This window comes from Chlorocebus sabaeus, chromosome 7, assembly GCF_047675955.1.
Source record: "Chlorocebus sabaeus isolate Y175 chromosome 7, mChlSab1.0.hap1, whole genome shotgun sequence".
In the NCBI taxonomy this organism is placed as follows: Eukaryota; Metazoa; Chordata; class Mammalia; order Primates; family Cercopithecidae; genus Chlorocebus; species Chlorocebus sabaeus.
Genome location: NC_132910.1, coordinates 134,942,154 through 134,948,800, shown reverse-complemented (window position 1 = coordinate 134,948,800; position 6,647 = coordinate 134,942,154).

Genomic DNA, 6,647 nt, shown 5'->3' with positions numbered 1-6,647 from the left:
TTGCTTTCTTATGCTGCAACTTTGCTAAATTTACATATTCACTATAGGTTTTTTTTTTTTTTGTAGCTTCCTTAAGATTTTCAATATAGATGATGATGTCATCGATGAGTAAAAACGATTTTATTTCTTCCATTCTAGTCTGTATATCTTTTATTTCCTTTTCTTGCCTTATTGCACTGGCTAGGACCTCTAGTACAATGTTGCATAAACATGGTGAGTGTGGTCATGCTTTCCTTTTCCTAAACTTAGATGAAAGACATTCAGTTGTTAATCATTAAGTAAATGTGAGCTGTAGGTTATTCAAAGATGTCCACATCAAATTGACATCCATAAAGTTGAGAAATTTCTCTTTTATTACTGATTTGCCAAGGGTTTTTTTTTAAACCAGGAATAGATGTTAGATTTTGTCAAATGCGTTTGCTCCAGTTATTGAATAATCATATATATTTTCTTTTTAAGTCTGCTTATGTGATTAATTACACTAATTGACTTTTGAATGTTAAACCAACCTTTCAAGTTTGTTAAACCAACTTAGGATGAACCACACTTGGTCACAATGTATTATCATTTTCATAAATCATTGTATTAGATTTGCTAAAATTTATTAAGGATTTAAACAAATCCTTATGGGAGATATTTGTAGTGTTCTTGTAATGTCTTTGTCTGGTTTTAGCATCAGAGAAGTGCTGGTCTCAGAAATTAAGCTGGAAAGTATTTAATTCTTTGTAAATTTTTGGAAGAGTTTGGATAAAATTGGTGTTCTTGTTTTCCTAAATATTTGATAGAATTCACCACTAAAGCCATGAAATCTTATGGATCTGGATCTTTACGAAAATCTTTTAAATTACAAATTCACTTCCTTTAGTAGATAGGAGGCCATTGATGTTATCTATTACTTATTGAATGATCTCTGGTAGTTTGTGTCTTTCAAGAAATTTTAAAATTTTATCTAAATTGTTGAATATACTGACACAAAGTTGTTCATAATATTTTTGAATTGCCCTTTTAAAATTGGTAGACTCTGTAGTGATCTAATTATCATTCCTAATATCAGTAATTTGTATTTCTTTTTTTTTGTTCCTGATCAGTCTTGCTAGAGATTTATCAATTTCATTCATCTTTTTAAAGAAGCAGATACTGTATTCATTGATTTTCTCTATTGTTTTTATTTTTCTATTTCATTGATTTCTACTCTAACCTTTATTGTGTTATTTCTTCTTCTTTGGGTTTCATTTGCTTTTCTTTGTTTAGTTTTTTAAGGTAGATAGTGAAGTTCTTGATTTGAGATCCTTCTTCTATTCTATAATAGGCATTAAGTGCTATACATTTCCCTTTAAGTGCTGCTTTTGCAGCATCCAGCACATTTTAATATGTTATCTTTTCATTTTCATTCAGCTTTAAATACTGTTTAAAACACTCCTAATTTTCCTTCTGATTTCTTCCTTGAACGTAGGTTATTTGGAAGTACGTTATTTAGTTTCTATTAATTTGAAGATTTTCTAGACATATTTCCAATACTGACCTCTAATTCAGTTATATTCCATTTAGTTCAATGAACATACTTTATATGACATTAATACTTTTAAATTTATTGAGATTTATTTTATGTTCCAGTATATGATCTATCTTGGTACAAGTTCAGTGTTTACTTGGAAAGGATATGTATTCTGTTGTTGCTGAGTGAAGTGTTCAAAAAATGTCAATTAGGTTCAATTGGTTGATATTGTCATTTAAATCTTCTATATCTTTACTGATTTTCTTTCTAGTTCTTCTATCAACTGTTGATAGAGAGTTGTAGACATCTCTGACAATACTTGTGGATTTCTCTTTGCTGTCTTCTTCATTTTGTTTCATGTATTTTGAAGTTCTGATGTTAGATGCATAAATATCTATGATTGTTATTACCTCTTGATTAGTTGACCCTTAATCATTATAAAATGATCCTCTTTATGTCTAGTAATAATCTTTGTTCTGACATTTGCCTTGTGTAGTAATAATCATTCCAGTTTTCTTTTGATTAGTATTATCAGGTTATATAATTTCCCATGTATTTTCTTTTCACCTACTTGTTTCCTTGTATTTAAAGCATGCTTCTTATAGGCAGCATATTTGGGTCTTCACATGACACTAACTTTTCAAAAGTGTTTCCACATTCTGAATATTATTGTACTTGATAGTGAAAATAATCATAATTTTTGAAACTTATATTAGTTCCCTATTGTTACTGTAAGAGATGATCACACATTTAGTGGCTCAAAACAACACACATTTATTATCACAGTTCTGGAGGTCAGAGTGTCAGAAATAGGCCTTACAGGGCTACCATTAAGGTGTTGGCAGTGTTGATTCCTTCAGAAGTTCCAGGGGAGAATTCATTCCGTGCCTCTTCCAGCTTCTAGAAGCATCAGCATTCCTTGGCTCGTGGCCTCACCCTCCTCTGCTACTCATGCTGATCCCCTCCTCCCCCTTCTAAGGATCCTCGTGATCACACCAGGCCCACCTGGCTAACCCAAGATAATCTCCCATCTCAAGATTCATGTTTTCTTCACACCCGTGAAGTCCCTTTTGCCACACAGGGTAATATTCACAGGTTCCAGAGATTGGGGCATGTGTTTTTACATCATAAGTGTTGTGGATTGAATGTGTGTGTCTCCTCCAAGTGCATGAATCACAGTCCTAACCCCCAATGTGATGGCGTTCAGAGGTGAGGTTATTCATGGGGGCTCCTCCTATATCATGAGGGTGGAGGCCCCATGAACAGACTAGTGCTATTATAAAAGAGACCTTAGAGAGTGCTTTGGTTTCTTTCAGCCACAGAGAAAAGCTGGCTGCCCATGAGCCAGGAAGCAGGTTCTCAGCAGACACTGAGTCTTTCAGTGCCTTGACTGTGAACTTCCCTGCCTCCAGAAGTGTAAGAAATAAATATTTACTGTTTAAGCCACTCAGTCTATAGTATTTTGTTATAGCAGCCCAAATAGGCTGAGACAGTAGGTTTTATTATTATTCGGTATGGTGAGGGAAATCGGTCAGGAGATGACTGCCATTCCGTAGACAGTGTGTTACTCACAGTTGAAGAGCAGAGGTCACACCATGCCAAGCAGGGCCACGTGGGGAAGCACCAGGATGAGTCGGGAGGCAGAGGGAATGAGAAGAAAATGTGAGCAAGAGACTTTATTATGGGTTGTGAGGGGGAAATGTAGGGCAGGCAAGCAGGTGTAGTATTACCCATTTTAAATAATTTCACTGGGCTCTAGGGCATCGTGGCTATTTCTAATTGTTTAATATCTGTCCCTGGGGTGATTAGGGCAGGGGGATAGTGGCTCTGCAAGTGAGAGCTAGATAAAGGGGGTCACTGGGGGAATGGGCTTTGGATTGGTGGCTTGCATACAAAAGGCATACTTGCAGGTGAGTCCCTTACTACTACTAGGAACTGACCAGCCCTGGGAGGGGGAGTCTCTCCAGGATCAGCAAGACCCCAGAAGTCAAAACATCAAAGAATACAGAAACTAGAAAGGCACGATGAGAAGAACATGGACTTCCTGTAATGTAAGCATGACATTCAGTGTAAGTGTTATGTTCAGTTTACAGACGAGAAATTTGAGACTGAGACATTAAATAACAATTGTTACCCAGTCTCTAAGAGGTAGAGGCAGAATTCAAAGCCAAATCTGCCCAAATACAGCTCATTCTCCTTAAATAAATGTCGATATCTGCAATTTTACAGATCACAACCATTTATTAATGAAAATAACTCTATACAGGTAAGGGAGGCATCTTTCATGAATTCTTCCTCCCATTTCCACTATTCTTGCAGTTAATCAAACAATCTGAGCCAGTCTTCACTTCATAAGAAAAGCTATCTCCAAAATGCCGAGGACATAAACAACTATAGAATATAATGACTTTATGGCAGAAAATCTCCTACGATGTGGAAGAAAGGAGACCTCCGTCATCTTTCCCTGTCGTGGACGTCTTCTCAGTGTGTCGAGGTGTGTTCTGGGACTTCTGTGGAAAGGGCATGGCTGTGTCCTTCTATGCATTTTGCAGTCATTCCCATCTGCAAATACCGTTCCTTCCGTAAATAACAGTCACTTGTTAACTCCAGGAGCTATTGACTTCCCTTTCTTCAATACACACTTCTGTGGGCTTGCTGTCTGCTTCCTCCTTGCAGCCATGGTAACCGTTGTTGGGTAATGCATGGTTGCCAGGCTCCTGAACGGGAGTGAGATTTTTTTTAAACCTGATGTCACATCCAGGACAAACAAAAGAAGTCCTTTTAGCCACATAGGACTCCTATATAACAAGAGTCTTTTAGAAGAGAGTCGTGTGACCTAAGGTGTCCCCTCCAGCTACTTTGGTAAGGGTCCTCCACCCACAGAGATCTGTCTCTATTCTGAGATGGAGAAATCATGATTAGAGACGTTACGCATAAAATGCCTGCTGTGCCGGCATCCATAGGTGGACAAAAATTCAGTGAATGCTCACAACTGCCTTAAACATAGGTATTAATATAATTGCCGTTTTACAGATGAGAAGAGCTAAAATTTGGAACATCGAGCCCGAAGTCCAGCAATGAGAGTGAAGCTGGGATTTGGACCCGTGTGAATGATTCTAGGTTAGAGTGTGTGCTGTAAAAACGCTCTTGCTGGTTCACCTGAAGTTTAGGGCACATACCATTTTCATTATGTGTATTTTATTACCCACTAGCTTTCTTGTTCTGGAGGTGAAAGGATAGGCTCTCTTCTTCTCAATGGGTGAGCTTATACCCAGAAAATGCAGACTTTCAGGAAACTGGCAAAACCCAGGCAAACTTTCTCTAACAAGGAGAAAGGGAGAACTCTTGACCAAAAGAGAAAGTAAAGGGCAGCTGTGACCAACTGCAACACCCCTCCCCTCCACACACACACACACTCACAGTCTCACACACACACACACACACACACACACACTGTGGGAGGTGCACTGCCCTGATTCCCCCTGGTGGGTGGCAGGGGCAGTGCTGGGCCTCTCTGGATTCTCTGAGCCTTTCCATTTCCTATAAGCTGGGATGGTCCTGCTATGGAGGCTGGCCGGACATTCTGGCCTGTGATGGCGTAATTCACCTACCAATGATTTAACAACACACAGCTAGAGTCTAATCACACTCAGACATTCAGAATCTACCACTTCATTGCAATGCCGCATCAGCCAGCTTTACAAGCAAGGTGTCAGCATGCAGACCGTGTTAGTCCATTCTTGCACTGCTATAAAGAAAGAAATGCCTGAGACCTGAGACTGAGGAATTTACTTTAAAACAGGTTTGATTGGCTCATGGTTCTGCAGGCTGTACAGGAAGCATAGCAGCTTCTGCTTCTGGGGGAGGCCTTAGAAAACTCACAATCATGGTGGAAGGCAAAGCAGGAGCAGGCGTCTTCCACGGCAGGAGCAGGACCAAGGGAGCAGAGCGGTGCCACAGACTTTTAAATAACCAGATCATGTGAGAGCTCACTCTCAGGACGATAGCTCCAACGGGGTTGGTGGTAAAGCATGAGAAACTGCCCCATGATCCAATCATCTCCCACCAGGCCCCATCTGCTACATTGGGAATTGCAATTCAAATGAATCTGGGTGGAGACACAGATCCAAACTATATCAGAGACCAAAGAAGGACAATCTTCCCATAAAGTTATATTTGCTTAAGGGGTTCCCCAAGTGGATTTTCCTGGGGGCCTCTTCTGTGGCAGCACATCACTACACTGTGGCAGCACGACACGGCACTGTGGCAGCACGACACGACACTGCGGCAGCACGACACGGCACTGCGGCAGCACGTCACTATAATGTGGCAGCACGACACGACACTGCGGCAGCACGTCACTATAATGTGGCAGCACGACACGACACTGCGGCAGCACGTCACTATAATGTGGCAGCACGACACGACACTGCGGCAGCACGTCACTATAATGTGGCAGCACGACACGGCACTGTGGCAGCACGACACGGCACTGTGGCAGCACGACACGGCACTGTGGCAGCACGTCACTATAATGTGGCAGCACGTCACTATAATGTGGCAGCACGACACGACACTGCGGCAGCACGTCACGGCACTGTGGCAGCACGTCACTATAATGTGGCAGCACGTCACTATAATGTGGCAGCACGACACGACACTGCAGCAGCACGTCACTATAATGTGGCAGCACGACACGACACTGCGGCAGCACGTCACGGCACTGTGGCAGCACGTCACTATAATGTGGCAGCACGTCACTATAATGTGGCAGCACGTCACGGCACTGCGGCAGCACGTCACGACACTGTGGCAGCACGTCACTATAATGTGGCAGCACGACACGACACTATGGCAGCACGTCACGACACTGTAGCAGCACAACACTATAATGTGGCAGCACAACACGACACTGCGGCAGCACGACACGGCACTGTGGCAGCACGTCACTATAATGTGGCAGCACGACACGACACTGTGGCAGCACGTCACTATAATGTGGCAGCACGACACGGCACTGTGGCAGCACGTCACTATAATGTGGCAGCACGACACGGCACTGCGGCAGCACGTCACTATAATGTGGCAGCACGACACGACACTGCGGCAGCACGTCACGGCACTGTGGCAGCACGTCACTATAATGTGGCAG